Here is a 13346-nt window from a genome sequence, read left to right on the forward strand (position 1 = left end):
TAAAACTGAGAGTACAGTTGTGCACACTTACCATAAATGTAGATGTTCGAGTGTATTCACTGTTGCAGGCATTACATTTGGGTAATCTGCTGGCAGGTTGCCCTCAGTCTGCCTGAATTCCAAAGTCTTGTGTCCTGTGTCGGTTGCTGTCTTCTCTTCCATGACGTCAGGTCGTCAAGGGTATAAAACATGCAGCCAACACCATTTTCTTTAGTTTTTCTTGCCCCCGATGTCAGGTGCCCCCAAAAAGGTAGCAATATTATAAATATTGATATATATACTCCTTCATCCACAAGCAAATACACCACAAAGGTTGTAGAAGATAGAGATGGAAAGATAAACTGTAGAATGACAGGGGGATGGCGGGAGGGTAACCTGGACTGCAACAGTGAATACACTCTTACATCTACATTTATGATTAGTGTACACAACTGTACTATGTTCTTCGTGTTTCACAGTTGCAGTCATTACATTTGGGTAGGATCCCAAAGCTATGGTTGGGAGGCTGGAGCTAAACGGCATTTGGTGAGGCTATAAGGCCCTGCAGCGGCAAAGCTTGCCCTGGACTTGGAGTAGAGAGGCAAATGGTAATGCTTTGTAAAGGTGTGAACAGAACTCCAAGTAGCAGCCTCTAGAATGTCCTTGGTTGGTACTCCTCTGAGAAAGGCTGCTGAAGTAGCTGCAGCCCTGGTAGAGTGAGATCTAATGCCCTTGGGCACAGGTTTGCCATGGTACAAGTAGCAGAAATGGATGCAATAGCTTATCCACTTTGAAACTGTCCGCTTTGAAATAGCCTTTCCTTCTGATCCTGCGGCATAGGACACGAGTAATTGATCAGTTTTTTCTTAGAGCTTTAGTCCTGCTCAAGTAGAATCTTAGCTGTCTGTGTACGTCCAAGGAATGCAGAATTTTTTCCCCTTTGTTCTGCAGATTTGGATAAAAAGTTGGCAGATGAATTGTTTGGTTAAGAGCCACACTGGAAACGACCTTAGGCATAAAAGTAGGATTTGTCCTCAGAGACATCCTATCTGGGTAAAATATGATAAAAGGCTCTACAGCCATGAGGGCCTCTAGCTCAAACTCTTCTTGATGAAATAATTGCTAGTAGCAGAGCGGTCTTCCATGATAATAACTTTATATCAGCGGTAGCAGCTGGTTCAAATGGAGGCAGGGTGAGCTTTTCCAACACTTAATTGAGGTCCCATGCAGGTAATGGTGATGATCTAGGAGGCCTTAATTTTTTGGCTCCTCTAAGATACTGCTTTAGTAAAGGATGAGAAAAGATTGCTGGCTCTGTATTGTAATGAGCCGAAATGGCAGAGGAATGGATTTTGATTGATGAGAAAGATAGGCCTTTGTCAAGCATCTCAGTTGAGTATTGTAATATCCGAGGAATATGTGGTTCTGCTCTATCAGTTCCTTGTGCTTGATTCCAAGCACAGAATCTCTTCCATTTGTCAGCATAAGATTTTCTAGTACTAGGCCTTCTGGCTTCCAAAATGACATCCATCACAGCTTTACTGAGAGGTGTCATTTGTATAATTACAGGATTAACCATGCTGCCAGGTCAGAGTCTGTAGTTGATTGTGCAGGATCAGACTGTTTTGCTGGGAAAGTAGTTGTGGTTTTTGAGGCAAGGTCCAAGCTGGGTATTGAGGCAAGTTCCTTAGGATTGGGTACCAGTATTGGCGGGGCCAGTCCAGGGCAATTAATATCATCTTTGGCTTCTCTTGTCTGACTTTTAGGAGGACCTTGGGTAGAAGAGGCAGAGGAAGAAAGGCGTAAACTGACAGGCTTTTCCAACTGAAGGATAGGGCGTCCACTTTCCATGCTTGTTTGGGATAAGTCCTTGTGCAGAATCTTTTCAGTTGATAATTTTGAGGAGAGGCAAATAGATCCATGTTTGGGCTCCCCCATTTCTCTGTTATGCTGAAGACTTGTGGATTTAGTTTCCACTCATGAGGATCCATAAGGTTTCTGCTTAAATAGTCTGCCAGAGTGTTTTGTTTTCCTGGCAGGAATAGAGCTTGAAGATGTATTTGGTAGGTCAAAGCTGCGTCCCACAGTGCCATGGCTAATCTGCAAAGAGGGTATGAGTGCGTGTGCCCCCTTGCTTTTTTATATACCACATGACTGTGGTGTTGTCCATCTATATCGGTAGTTGTCCTGGATGAAGTAAGTCCTTGAAGGTTGTTAGGGCAGTTTGAACAGCTAACATCCATTTCTGGTTGATATGTAGATGCATTTGACATGGTGCCCATATGCCCTGAATGCATCTTCCTGCCATGTGGGCCCCCCAGGCATAATCTGATGCGTCTGTTAAGGTTTGGCTGCCAGGGGGTAGAGTGAAGGGCCGTTCCACGTTTTGGAGACAGGCCTTTTCCCACCATAGAAACTCCTGTTGCAGGCAGGGAATGAGAGGAATCATTGTTTCCAGACTGTGTGAATGTTGACTCCATAAACCTTTTAGGTACCACTGAAGTTTCCTCATATGCAGTCTTGCATATGGAATTAGTAGGATACAGGATGCCATGAAACCCAGAGCCTGCAGAATTTTCTTGCAGAAGACTGGGTTTTTGTTGCCATCAGTTTGAAGTAAGTAGTCAGTTGCCTTTGTTTGTCTAGCGTGAGGTAAGCCATCTGAGCAGTTGTATTCAAGCTTGCACCCAGGAATATTATCTTTTGAGAAGGTACCAGTTGTGATTTCTTTTCGTTTATTGTGTACCCTAGGCATGTTATAAGCCTTTTCACAAACGCCAGGTGTCGTAGAAGAGTGTCTTTGTTCTCTGCTTGAATGAGACAGTTGTCCAAGTAAGGATATATTTGAATACTACTTTGTCTGCAAAATGCAATTACTGGTGCCACGTACTTTGTAAAAACCCTGGGCGCAGTAGATAAGCCAAAGGGCAGTGCAGAGAATTGGTAATGCATTAAGCCAGCCTTGAATCTGAGCTATCTTCTGCACGACTTATTATTGGGACATGCAGGTATGCCTCTTTCAGGTCTAAAGTCACCAGCCAAGCATTCTTGCACAGCATGGGCAGAAGCTGTTGCAAAGTGAGCATTTTGAATTTTGGAATGTCCAGGTTTGTGTTCAAAATAGATAAATCCAGTATTGGCTGCCAGGCCTTGTCCTTTCTGGGTACCAAGAACAGTAGAGTAAAAACCTTGTCCTTTTTCCTGTTCTGGTACTGTCTGAATGGCCCCCATATCCATGAGGGACGCAACCAGTTTCTATGCCTCTGCCCATTGTTTTTTTTGGTAGATCTGTCCAACCATTTGTCACTGGCAGAATGTGGAAATGGAGTCTGTATCCCTGTGATACGATGTCACTTGTCCTGGGTTATTAACTGCCAATTTTGAGCAAAAAGTGTTAATTTCCCCCTATGGGTGCTGCCAAAAGATAAGTGCTTGGTGTAGGCAGAGGGAAATCACTGGGATTGCTTTCTGGAGGTCTGCGCTTTATCTCCTTCAGATTTGGAGGTGGATGCGCCCCATTGCTTTGACCTGTATGAGTCTTGAGCCTGGTACCTTTAGGGCGTCTGGATTTGACCCTTTGAGCTCTGTCTGACACAGGAAAGGACCAATTTTCTGTAGGCCAGTGTCTACTGAATCTAGGTGGCTGCACTTGTAAGAAATCTTTAACAGTTTGCACAGACTTAGCTTTGTCTTCCATTTTCTTTAAAACCTCTTCTGCCTTAATACCAAACAGAGAATCATGCTGTAAAGGTGCAACTAGCAATTTAGCTTTAACATGATCAGGCACATTTTGTTCCTTTAACCAGGCATGCCTCCTAATCACAGATCCAGTAACTGGGCCCTGCAGCAGGCCTCTAAAGAATCAAAACCACATTGCAAAGTGTACTTTCCAACTTGTTCAGCTGCATGCAATAATTACTGCAATTCCTTATTTTCTGCACATTCTGAAATCAATATAATTTTCTGTTTCAGCAATCCCATAACATGTTGTTGGTACTTAAGCATATGAAATTGACAGTTAAAGGCCCTGATTGTCAAGGTTGCAGATGTATAAACCTTTTTTCCCCCATCTGTCCAGTGCCCTTGAATCTCTGTTGGAGGGGGTAGGGTTTTTTTTGCTGTTGAGGCCTTAACTCCCTTTGGATCCTGTGAAATAGTTTCAGGATCAGCAGCAGGGTTTCTAAATAAAAATTTATGAGAGTCAGGGACCCTGTAATATCAGTCAGGCTAACTGGGAGCCGGAGGTAAGGAGTCAGGGGTCAGGCTTGACTCCAAAAACACATCATCCACAATGTCTAAAACAGGGGGAATGGCTAAAGGCTTGTGGTGAGGGAGAAGGAGGAAATCCCTGAGCCTCTTTTTTGATTCTCAGAAGTCTCAACTCTCCCAGTGAAAATGCTCCCTCAAAGTATGCAAGGTTTCTCCAAATGAATAACCCTCAGGAGGAGATGCAGATGGAATAGACTCCTCAGCATCACAATCCTCATAGGGAGGTAAAGACAACTCCTGATTAGAAGAGGAATCAGAAGAAATAGAAACCTGATCTGAAGCTTCACAGTCAGTGTCTTGCCTAGGCCTCTTATCTGGAGGGGGATGGGTATACCTGATCGAGGTAATAAGGTCTTCAGCCATTTTGATCTGTTTTTTAGGCATAGAGGCCTGTGCACGTGGCTCAGGCGTCGGTTTTTAGTTTTAGATGATGTCTTTGCCTTTGGTTTTGCAGCTTTTGTCGGTTTGATATAGAAGGGTTGAGGTCTGAATACACCCTCAGAACCTGGTGCCTGCTCAGAGGCTCTGGACCAATCAGAGGGAGATGCATCCGTCGGTCCAATACCTTGAGTATTTTGTGGCATGCCGGACTCCACATGGGTCTCGGTAGAGGCCTGCGACTTGATGGTAGCGGGTATCAGGGGCTGCGAAAGCGCCTCACTGAGTACCGGCGACTGGCTTAGGAGAAGCTTCGTCGGTTTTGGATCTCGACTGCCTCTCTGTCCTTTTCTTTGCGTTTATGTACTCCGGTAGTCGGGTTGCTATCCGACGACATTTCTGAATAGTTAAATCAGTTTCTAAAATACTTAGATGCAAAAATACACCGACGCTTAATACTGCATTGGTTAAATCTAGCACAAAACCGACAGCCAGGCATGTTGTGACCAGGACCTAGGCAAGCAATACAGTTATAAATGGAAATCCTTATGAGGTATTTGCTTCCCACACATAATACAATTAACTTTTTCTGACATCGGTAAAAAGCAAGAAAAAAGTTTCCCCAATGGGGTACTTAGCTTTAGTGAAGACTTCGTTTCTGAAACTCAAAATCGAATATTTCAGCAGTCGGCTGACGGGCACTTGTGAAATGTTTCTGCTTCGGGCACCACACGGCAAGAAAGACTGAAGAAAATGGCATCGGCTGCATGTTTTATACCCCTGACGTCATGGAAGAGAAGACCGCAACCGACGCAGGACCCAAGACTTTGGAATTCAGGCAGACTGAGGGCAACCTGCCAGCAAGATTACCCAAATGTAATGACTGCAACAGTGAAACACAAAGAACATCTCAATCAAGTGCAGCATAACTATCAGAAAAAAAAAAAATTTGCTACCATCACCACAAGTACACTGCATCATTAAATCATAGTAACATTTCCAACAATACAAAACAAACTACTTCACATCTGGCCAGTTATATGTTCCATTTCATTTTTTACTACCATTGTCTACACAGGACCCTTTACTAATCATCTCCCTCAACTGTCCAGATTTGCACCTCATATTTTTGTTCTGCTCCTCGTGTGTGGTTTTCTGTCAAATCCATAAAGACTGAATTCACTAAATAAAGACAGATATTTTAATTTCAGACCTCACCCACCCATCCTCAACCCTTTTCCCATTTTGCACATGGGGTTGGGCTGTCATCTCCGCAGTGACAAACATCTTGAGCCAAGGTTTACACCACCAAGTGGCTAGCCCTGCTGCAGTAGTTCATTTGCACCACTGACACACACACACACCCCTACGGCCAATTTAGAGTGTTCACTCCATCTACTGCAGGCCTTTGGAATGTGGGAGGAAACCGAAGCACCAGGAGGAAACCCATGTGACCACAAGGAGGACATACAGCTTCTTTTAGTCGAAAGGTTCGAAACTACATAGCAGAACAGTTAGGGTGATCACCACAATGTTGTAGCTGACCAGAGCGAATGACCGCTGTTGTCCACTCCAACACTGTGGTGCAGATTGCACTATAGTGGGGATGGGGAAATGTACCCTTACCCTCGCTATAGGGTGATCTCGAAGTTTGTATAAATAAGTGGGGGGCAGCCCCCCACATGGGGAGTGGAAGGCATAGGCGCCGGAAGCTGTTAAAAACTGGGGGGGGGGGGTGGAGGGTGACAGGGGCACTTAGTGAACTAAAAAGGGTAATTTTTTTACAACTATTTTCTACCACAACATAGATTCACTTGGGAGGACATTTTAAGCTTCGCCAATTCCCTTTTGGTGCTTGAATTAACATTTTCTGATTGGTCTTGGCTATCCCCATGGCTGATAATTGTATATTAGCCCTAGTGAGAACAACTGTGATCATACCACAGATAATTTGAGGGGGCCATGCAAGGGATGTGGCATTTAGGAACTGCCTATATCCATTAGTGGCATGAGGGGAAATCTAGGAGTACAATTTTCTATTACTCATCCTAAGATCCAAGTTGCATTTGAATATGGATGGATGAGCTTTGCTTTATTTTTATGGATAGTCTGTTCCAGAACAGTGGTAGCCTCTGTGATCTATATCCATCTCTCCACAACATTCAGTTTAGATACCTGGACTGAGTATTTCTGATGCCATTTGACTTGCTGATGTTCAGTAGGTCCATCTGTATTATGTCGGAAGATGCTTTATATGCCAGACATTTCACTGCTAAGCACTCTATAGGATACTGAGTACAATAATAAATCTTTGAGGTGGTCCATGCAAGACCTATTGTTAAGGACTTGTACCCTTTTAGTAAGGTACCTCTGAAGAGATTCCAATTGTTGCATGGGGCTGGACAGATACATGCCAAAGTGGGCATTATACAAAATGAATGACACAATGAGAGCTTTGTAAAGGGGCACAACAATATCTCTAAATCTAGTCACAATCAATTTGTTTATAAGCTGTGTAATACAGAAAGGCTTTCCTATGACTCTGGGCGCATGTTGGTCAAAAGATAGGTCACTGTACATACAAGTTCCCAAATGCCATATAATTGGATCAGTTCTCAGAGGGCATGGTCATGATTTTGACACCAATTACTTGGGACAACCCTTCCTGCATGATGGTTAAGTCATTTGGGGATTCAATAACTTCTCCTAGCTTGCAGTCATCTCAAACTTAGCTGGCCAAAGCTCTCTGGCATTTCCTTTTACTTTTGAGATGTATATGCCAAACAGAAAAAGTCTCTGTACCGAACCCTGGGGGACTCCATTGGTGACTGGTCTCTTCCTGTTTTGATCTCCTACATCCTGTCAGCCAAGTTGGCAATGCAGCTGGTGATGTAAGTGTTTACTCCTACATTATTCATCTTTTGTACTACACCAGAGTAGGGGATTGTGCCAAAAGGCTTGGCCAGGGCAAGGTAATGTGGTGTGAACTGTTTTACCTTTGTCCATTGCTTTGGTAACAAGAGTTTCACATTTTCCTCTGGGCTGTTTTCAAACACATTTTTAGGGCCATGCAAACATGTATGCATTCCTTGATTCATCTTCCTGTTGTATCTTTTGGCTTTTCCCGGTTAGGGATCACCACAGCGGAACTCCGGTCCGCTAATGATTGGCAGTAGATTTTTACATGCCAAGTTGCCGGCCCTGACGCACAACTTCAAAGAAGGTACGCCCATTCACGCATGTCTCCGCACAGAAGACGCCAAAGCTGAGAATCGAACAGGACATCGTACTGTGAGGCGACATTTCTACCGCAGCACCACCACCGCAGTTCCTTGATTCATCATCCTGATTGTATTAAATTATATTCCTTGTATAATACAGCACACGTGTTAGACTTACGTTAGAGTGCATTTTAAATTTATTGTTCAAACATTTTACTAGTAGGCAATGAAACAAAAATGCATTAACCAATAATGACAAAACTGCCTTATTCAGAACATTTCCATCATAAAGGTCTACTTCCACACACAACTGCATTTTAAATTTATTGTTTGAACATTTTCCCAGTAGGCAATGAAGCAAAATGCATGCACCAATAATGACAAAACTGCCCTATTCAGAACATTTCCATGATAATGGTCTACTCCTACACACAATATATAAATACAGAATCACAGTAGTGTAAGCCACAGGCATGTTGCACAGCTTCTTGAACTTATTTTCAAGGGGGGGGGGGCAAAAGGCCAAAAACCAGGGACACATTTTAAACATTGCTTGTATAATTTTGGAAAGTTGCTTGCATAAATGTTGTGTTACAACCATGCATTTCACTACCACGTCTTGAACCCAAAACTCTGTGCATTACAGTCAGAGTAACACACTACTAAGCTAAACCAGCAGTTTCTTGAAAGAGAGGAAGACAAACTTAAATGGCTATCATATCATTTAGTGAATTCAGTTCTCACTTCTCACCATAGCTCTCAACATCTTGGCACAAAAATACAGAACAAAGCCAATAATGGGGGAATACAGCCCCAAAATAGGGACACATTTCAAATACTGAATTTATAACCTTAGAAATTTGCTAGAATAAAATGTTTTGTTTTCCCACTCCTGAAAAAGTACAGTTGTGTATACTTACCATAAAAGTAGATATTAGAGTCTATTCACTGATGCAGTCATTACGTTTGGAGGAAAAACAAGTCAGGCCCTTGTGAAGCATCTCAGTTAAGTACTGTAAAATCTGAGGTAAATTGGGTGTTGCTGTGCTCATCCCTTGAGATTGGTTCCAGGCACAGAATCTTTTCCATTTGTCAGCATAAGATTTTCTAGTACTAGGCCTCCTTGCCTCTAAAATAACCATCACAGGTTTACTGAAGGATGGTAAAGGAGAGATTAGGTAATTAGCCAGGCTGCAAGGTTCAGTGTTGGAAGCTGAGGGTGCAGAATCTGGTTCTCCTGCTGAGACAGCAGGGAAGGAGTCTGAGGCAGGTGCCATGGAGACAACCGTGACACTGCGCAGGAGGGGGTACCAGTGTTGGTGCGGCCAGTCTGGAGCAATCAAAATCATCCTTGGTTTGTCCTGTTTGACTTTTAGTAGTACTTTGAAGAGCAGAGGCAGTGGGGGAAAGGCATAGACTGATAGGTTTTTCCAGCTGAAGGACAGAGCATCCACTTTCCCGGCTTGTTTGTGGGGAGTCCTTGTGCAAAATATGTCCAATTTGTAGTTCTGGGGAGAGGCAAACTGGTCTATATCTGGGCTCTCCCATTCAAATTTATCCTTACCTGAACTACTGTCTCATTCAAGCAAACTCCCCAGAACAATTAGAAAAGGATTTGGATTTTGTGAAAAACACTCACCTCTTTGGGTTACACTCAATGAAAAGAAGTCAAAGTTGGTTTCTTCAACGAGATTGTTTTCCTAGGAGCGAGTCTGAATACAGCCACCCAGATGGTATTCCTCCCTCAACAGAAGCAAGACAATCTTTCCACTTACTTCATGAACTTGCCAAGCATGACCCTCTGCAAAGCAGTTCCTGCAAGCACTGGGGTTCATGGCTTCATGTATTTTGATGATCCCATATGCAAGATTGCATATGAGAAAACTTCAATAGTACCTCAAGAACCTTTGGTGTCAACAAACAGGACTTAGACTTGATTCTTCCCTCGATTCCCTGTCTACAAATGGAGTTCCTCTGGTGGGCGACAGCCTGTTCTCAGAAAAAGGGTCTGCCTTTCCACCCACCGCCTGACAGCCAGACTCTCACCATAGACGCCTCAGATATTGCATGGGGGGCTCATCTGGAGGGCAGGGGCATACAGGGGACTTGTAGCACCCAGCAAATTCATCTGCACATAAACTTAAAAGAATTGATACCAGTGCAGCAGGCCTTGCATCTCCTTCCAACCTTCTGCACCAGGGAGTTTCACAACAAAACTTGGACGGTAGATGCGTCGTCCTTCCCATGGACACATCTTTCAGTTTATGCATTCCCTCCTCTGCCTCTTCTTCCCAGTGTGCTGCTAAAGATAAGGGATGAAAAACCAAAGGCTATTCTGACAGCTCCAGATTGGCCCAGGCAGCATTGGTATCCCCTACTTCTCAGCCTTTCCCAGGCTCAGCCTTGGCATCTTCCCCTGGTACCAGATCTGTTGGTTCAGGGAGGGGAAAAGTTCTTCACACTCATCTTCAAGCTCTGCATTTAACTACCTGGCTAATACCTTAAATCTTTCCCAACAGGTGGTTAAAGTTCTTCATGAGGCCAAGAGGCCTAGCACAAGAAAATCCTAAGCAGATAAATGAAGAGATTTTGTTCCTGGATGCTAGCTAAAGAAGACTCTTCTCATCCTTCACTCATTCTTGACTACATAGCAGGATTGCTTAATGGTGGACTTTATTTTTCTTCAATCAAAATTCACGCTTCAGCTATTTCGGCTCATTGTTCTTTTGAGCAACCCATTTTTTCTCACCCCTTGATGAAACGGTTCCTGAGGGGAGCTAGTAATCTTAGACCTCCCAGAAGAGCTCCTACTCCTGCTTGGGATCTTAATTTTGTTCTGAAAAAACTTACTCTGCCTCCCTTTGAATCAGCTGCCTCTGCAGATTTGAAGTTTCTATGCTGGAAGACTGCTTTCCTTTTAGCTATTACTTCAGCTAGAAGGGTATCTGAGCTGCAAGCCTTAATGGCAGCAGAACCTTTCATTATTTTTCACTCAGATCGGGTTTCTCTGAGAACCAGTCCCTCCTTTATGCCTAAGGTAGTTTCCAGTGTAACCCTTAACCAGTCTATTCACCTGCCTACATTTTTCAACATTCCCCAAAATAAAGGGGAAAGGATTCTGCACTCTCTTGATGTGCACAGACAGCTGAGATTTTACTTAGGACTAAATCCTTTCTAAAATCTTAACAGTTACTGGTTAGTTTTGCTCCTGGGGCTCAGGGTAAAGCTATTTCAAAACAAACCATCTCCAAATGGATTGCTCATTGTATTCACTTTTGTTACCTGCAGCACGGTAAGGTTCCCCCTCAGGGTATTAGGACCCATTCTACTACAGCAGCCTCTGCATCCTGAGAGGTGTGCCTATTAAGGACATTCTAGAAGCAGCTACTTGGTCTTCTGTCCATACTTTCACAAAGCATTACAATCTACCTTTGTTTTCTCAATCCTGGGCTGGTTTTACCTCTGAAGTTTTGCAGGGCCTCCTTACCAACCCTTAATCTGTGATCCGTCCTCCCCCTTTGTCTTGTTACTGGGCTTTGGGAATTGACCCATATGTGAGGACTGCAACAGTGAAACACGAAGAACATAATACAGTTGTGTACACTTACCATAAATGTAGATGTTAGAGAGTGTATTCACTGTTGCAGTCATGGTTTCCCAACCTCCATTTCCCCTTTTTTCCTAAGGCACAGACTTTGGATTTTTATTTTTTGTTTGACATGTGTCCAGGGTGCTACCATTCCTAGATTAGTCTTCTTTTGTGGGCTCCTGACAGTTACGGCAAGAAAAACTGAGGAAATGGCGTCGGCTGCTTCCCTTTATACTTGACGCACTGACATCAGTATTACAACCGGTGTCAGCCGACATCATATTCAAAGGACTGTGGTATTCGGGCCGACTGAGTGTTACCAAGAGCCGGATAACCCCATATGTGAGGACTGCAACAGTGAATACTCTCCAACATCTACATTTATGGTAAGTGTATACAACTGTACTTTTTTGTTCTTGCTCGCAAAAGCATTTGAAACCCGGAAATACATGTGCCATGCGATGATATCAACATATAATTCAGGACAGTTGGGAGGTAGGATGATCTGCAAAAGTGGGGAGGGGGCTCCCCTCTCCCCTCGCTTTATGGTTCCAGCCCCCCTGCAAAAAAACAGTTGTAGTACTGTTGGGTGGATAGGAGCATTTCAGTGTAGTCGACATTTTCGAAATTAGACTGCACTGAAATGCTCGGTTTGACATTTACACTGTTTGGTGTACAGATTTCCGAACACCTGGTTCGGACATCTGTACATTCGAACAATGTTATGTTGAACATCTGATAGTAAACCTACACTAACCTATTCCATCCTGCATCATAGGCATCAACAAACTACTAATTTATTTGTAGTTTTATTTCCTACCAGTTGCTATGATGAAGTATAAATGTTGTTTGCTGGGTCTTTTAACCCTTCAGCTATTCTTGAGAAGCATCATGCTTAGCCAATCTTGTTTTCAGATCTGTCATTGATTTTTGCAGTTTTATCTTTAGATTTTTTGCAAGTGCTTTTTTTTATAACTGCTTTTAAAGTCAGACTGAGAATAAATAATTCTAGAACAATAGACACCCCTTCAATATGAAACATGTACTCTTACAAGAACATTTTTCTTCCGGTTCTTCCAAAATGGATGCATATTATCAACATGTAAATTACAACTCTCCCAGCTTGAAAATAAGCCACTTAAAACTCATCAATTGGGGAACTGTCATTGACCGACTAGTAACTGTACTACCAGGATGTTAGCAAAGAAGAAATCTGGGGAAAGTAACGGGCAATCAACCAGGAAAATAAGAAAAGGCTCTCTCTGCCTGATAAGAATCTTGAAGCCGTTCAACACAAAAAGTTCCAAGTTTCAGATTTAGTACACGAGACAGCTTCCAGTAATCTAGAGGAAAAATACATCAAATACACTCAGGTCAAACACTAAATAACTATATAGAGTCAAATAAAGCCTGGAAAAACAGACATAGCTTTAAAAAGCTACTCAGATAAACCAACAACATTGTAAAAATCAATGACAGATTTGAAAACAAAACTTGCAAAGCATGGGGCTTCTCAAGAAGAGGTTTAAAACTGTGTTAAAATACAAGCAAATGAGAAGTTATGTACCTACCATAACGTTCCATGTTAGTTGCCTTTTTCTCACCTTCTTTCTTGTTGGATGGGTTCGAGGCGATCCTCTGCTCCGACTCGGCCTATACTAAAGCTCGAGAGCTATTTTTACCGGCTCGAGGCTACCCTGTATCCCACAATGCTAGGCGCTAACTATCCAGATCTCGTTTGATAGACAACACCATAGCAGTTCTGATCCCAGAACAAAGGAGAAAAAGGAATACCTATATATATATATAACATACCCAGAAAAAGGGCAACCATGGGAGTCCAAGCTGGGATGAAAGAAGGCCCAGAAAGATCCTTTCGGTCTGTCCAGGCTAGGGGGTTGGAGGGTGGG

At 43.1% G+C, this 13346-nt stretch overlaps 1 protein-coding gene across 1 annotated transcript in view; it reads right to left on the reverse strand.

The window, feature by feature from the left end:
• LOC122811319 (MOB kinase activator 1A) overlaps positions 1–13346 on the reverse strand; it is a 782470-nt gene that overhangs the window by 447166 nt on the left and 321958 nt on the right. The gene's annotated exons all lie outside the window — the stretch shown is intronic.

Source organism: Protopterus annectens, chromosome 9.part0 (assembly GCF_019279795.1).
Source record: "Protopterus annectens isolate FY-2018-M chromosome 9.part0, PAN1.0, whole genome shotgun sequence".
Lineage (NCBI taxonomy): Eukaryota > Metazoa > Chordata > Ceratodontiformes > Protopteridae > Protopterus > Protopterus annectens.